The 4,087-nt window shown below is 36.8% G+C and overlaps 1 protein-coding gene across 1 annotated transcript in view; it reads left to right on the top strand.

Moving 5' to 3' along the window:
- LOC106522695 (zinc finger protein GLIS2) overlaps window positions 1-4,087 on the top strand; it is a 49,105-nt gene that overhangs the window by 41,060 nt on the left and 3,958 nt on the right. The window lies entirely within an intron of this gene.

Raw genomic sequence — 4,087 nt, 5'->3', positions numbered from 1 at the left:
GGCAAGGTAGATGATATTTACCAAAGTTAGGATAACTTATGGTCGATGCTTGTATACACGCTATAGGACGCTTGTGTGCTGTTGTTTTTCGAAAACGATGTCYGTCATTTGCGTCTTTGATCTTCTGTTTATGTAGCATACAGAGTAACAGCAACACTAAAGCTGGGGTGAATTTGGTTAAAAACAGACGTTGGTTTAATTGTTTCTGATTTAAGCAGGTGAACAAGCTGTTACAGTAGTCAAGACAGGATGAGATAAAGGCATGGATTACCATTTCCAGGTCAGAGGCTGGCAGTAGGCAGGCATAGTCATACAGACTGAGCAGTCTTGCTTAAACGTTACAAATTGAATGGGATGACAGAAAATATTTGAGAACCACAGAATAAATAAAAGTGAACCAGTTCCATTGGCAGCCATATATGCCCTCACTATGACACTACCAGCACCTTCACTGATGAGATGGTATGTGTTGGATCATGAGCAGTTCCTATCTTCTCCATCACTTTGGTACAAATCTATCTAGATGTTGTTTGATGACTCTAATGTGGCCTTCCTGTCTCTGGGGAGCACCAGTGGTTTACATCTTATGGTAAACATTTTGCAGTCACACTGCTGGTCTTTCCTTGATTGTTGACTTGTGTGGGATGCTGACCAAAGCAGCAGGATGAACTTTGAAGCGTTTTGAACAATAGTATCTGCTGATATTCAGCCAAATGTTTCAGAACTCATTGGACGATGCGTCACAGCGCAGATGGATGATGATCCTAAGCACACTGACAAAGAGTTTTTTAAGGCAAACAAGCGAAATGTTACACAATGGCCTAGTCAATCACCTGACCTGAATCTTACTGAGCATTTCACTTGCTGAAGACTAAACTGAAGGGCAACTGAAGACATTTGCAGACGTCTGGAAAAGCATCACCAGGGATGAAACCCAGTGACTGCTGATGTCTGTGTTCCAGACTTCAGGCTGTGATTGACTGCAAAGGATTTGCAACCAGATATTATAAAGTGAAAATTTGATTTATGATTGTTAGTTTGTCTATTTACTTTTGGTCCCTTTAAAAAGTGGGAGGCACAAATACAAACTGTTGTAATTTGTACACTGTTCACCTGATTTAGTTGTAAATACCTTCAAATTAAGGCTGAAAGTCTGCAGTTAAAAGCACATCTTGCTTGTTTCATTTCAAATTCACCATGGTGGTGTTTACAGACAAAAAGATGAGAATTGTGTCAATGTCCCATTTTAAGCCCTTTGAGGAAGAACACTGGTAAATAATAGTTTCCTGTTTTGTTTGTCAGAAACAAGTGTTTAAAGCCCTTCAAGATAGGAAATGTATGTGGACAAAATTGTGGGTACCCCTCATTTAATGAAAGAAAAACCAACAATGGTCACAGAAATAAGAATCTGACAAAAGTAATAATAAATTTTTAAAAAATTATGAAAATGAACAAATGAAAGTCAGACAGCTTTTCAACCATGATTCAACAGAATAAAAAAATAATATAACTCATAAAACAGGCCTTGACCGAAATGATGGTACTCATGAAAATAATGTGACCAAAGGGACATGTTAAATCAAGGTGTGTCCACTAATTAGCATCCCTTGTGTCTACAACCTTGTAATAATAGAGTGGTCCTGTATACAGGGCTACAGATACTCACTGTGCTGTTTGGTGACATGGTGCGAACCACACTCAACATGGACCAGAGGAAGTGAAGGAAAGAGTTGTCACAGGAGATTAGAAGGAAAATCATAGACAAGTATGTTAAAGGTAAAGGTTATAAGACCAACTCCAAGCAGCTTCATGTTCCTGTGACTTTAGCTGCACATATTATTCAGAAATTTTAGATCCATGGGACTGTAGTCAACCTCCCTTCTGGTGCCCGGCCCTCATGAGCTTTTAAGACACTCCACTCACAGAACACATAACAGGATGACTACATTCATATCACAAGCCCCACAWAAATATCACTATTACAGTCAGAAACTCATCCAGGATACGAAGCATGCTGTCCTTTCCCAAGYTTTACAAACAAAAGCAACAAATGCAAACATTTCCCTATCATAAACCCAACTTAATTTTTTCCCTCAGATAACTCATCTACATTATGTCAATTTGCACATTCAAATAAAGAAAACCTTAAATCAGAATATAAAGGACAGTAGAAAATAAAATGATAGTCATCTTCCACTACATTGAGGTCACACAGAACACAAACTCTCTCCTCTTCAGGGAGACCTTTATACCTACCCACTTCCACTGCCAGGGGCATTCTGATCTGGGCACACTTCTGATCTGGGCACACGTTGTTTTTGAAATAAATTTAATTCAGCATAAAGTTCTGYACAATACTCCTTAAACTGAATGTAACTTCTCAATTTTGGTTTTCCACAAATGTCCTGTTTCCATTGTTTTTTGAAGACATTAAAAATATGTTTTTAAAATAATTTAAATTGCACTGCAGTTTATTTATATTAATGTAGTTTATATCAGAAGTAGCAAACAATGTAGCATATTCCGTAGCCCAAGGACAATCATTAGAACAGTCCCATAAAAAATATATTTTTGGTCAGCCTGACAGGCAGCCGAGTGAGGCGGTTCCATGAACAAAACAGCTCTACTCTCTGTTTTATAATGCAGGGCTCCCACTCCATGTCACCCTCCACCGCCAATTTAGTAGCATACTCATGCACACCTAAGAAGCATCTGATAGCTCTACTTTGGAGARCACTGGTACATTTTAAAAAAGTGTGGTGCCCAGTGTCAGCAAACTTGGTCTAAGTTGCAGGTCATGTGTCTTACAACAGGATAATGACCCAAAACACAGCTAAATTGTTCATTTTCATATATTCTTTACTATTACTTCTGTCATATTTAGTTATTTTTTGTGACCATCGAGGGTTTTTCTTTCATTAAACGATGGGTACCAACCATTTTGTCACGTGTGTACATATTTAGTTTGTGCTACCATTAGTCAAAAACAAGTTCTTAAGAAAACAAAGAGATTTGAAATCCTATGAGGAAGTATTTTGGTAAAATGTTGTCCTGGTTCATTAGTCAGAAACAAGTTTCAGAGAAGAGATAGGGTTGAAGCCCTACACGGAAGTACTGTATACTGGAAAAATTATATTTCTCTAATTTGATAGTCATAAACAGTCTTTTCAGAAGAGTCATGTTTAACTGCACAAAACTGCATCTCAAAATCTACAACTTTATTTCTGTATTATTAATGTTTTTATTAAATTTTTTTTTAGAATTTATTAGCATGGATATGCTAAGAACCTATATTCAGTTTTTTTTAACATTCACTTGCTTAGAGTTTAGTGAAATACATGTTATTGTCCAAATTCCAAACACTTGGCATCAACAGCTACAGATCTGGGTTTTTTTTTTCTTTCTTTTTTTTCAGCATATTTGTTCATGAGTTTAACAACTGTGTCATTACGGAGCAGGTTTCCCAAGAACATTCCTAAGGCCATTTGCAAATATTTGCTGTGAAATTTCTAAGAAAAAAGTGGGGCCTGTTGGGTAGTAAAGCCTTATTGTGAGAACTGTTTCTCACTGAGGCTAGTCAATCCAACAAAACCACCACCAGGCTATTCAGTCTAGCAAATAAACGAAACCAAAAACATGAATGACTCTACAAGTCTGCATCTAGCTTTGAGCTATAAACTAACTCCTAAATGCCCCCAAGGTTGTGTCCTCTCTCCTGTGTTATTTTCTCTTTTCACAAATGAATCCATGATAAATGACAGGAGTTGTATTTTAATCAAATATGCTGATGACTACAGATACTGTATTAATGTAGCCAAAACAAAAGAATTGATTAAATGCACCAAACAAGATCTTAAAGTGGAACCAGTTTCACTTGATGGCCAACCTGTTGAAACGGTGGCAAACTTTAAATATTTAGGGTCATTTCTGGACTCTCAGCTCAGTTTTGTTGAAAACACTAACTATATTTTTAAGAAATGCACTCAGAAAATCTTTTTTATAGAAGACTTAGTGGTCTGGGTCAACCAGATATTTTTTCATTTCCCTTAGCTACAGATGATTTATAGATACTTATAATATATATATA

The sequence above is a fragment of the Austrofundulus limnaeus genome, unplaced genomic scaffold (genome assembly GCF_001266775.1).
Source record: "Austrofundulus limnaeus strain Quisiro unplaced genomic scaffold, Austrofundulus_limnaeus-1.0 Scaffold135, whole genome shotgun sequence".
Lineage (NCBI taxonomy): Eukaryota > Metazoa > Chordata > Actinopteri > Cyprinodontiformes > Rivulidae > Austrofundulus > Austrofundulus limnaeus.
Note: the sequence above shows the minus strand (reverse complement) of the source record. Positions and strands in the feature narration are given on the sequence as shown.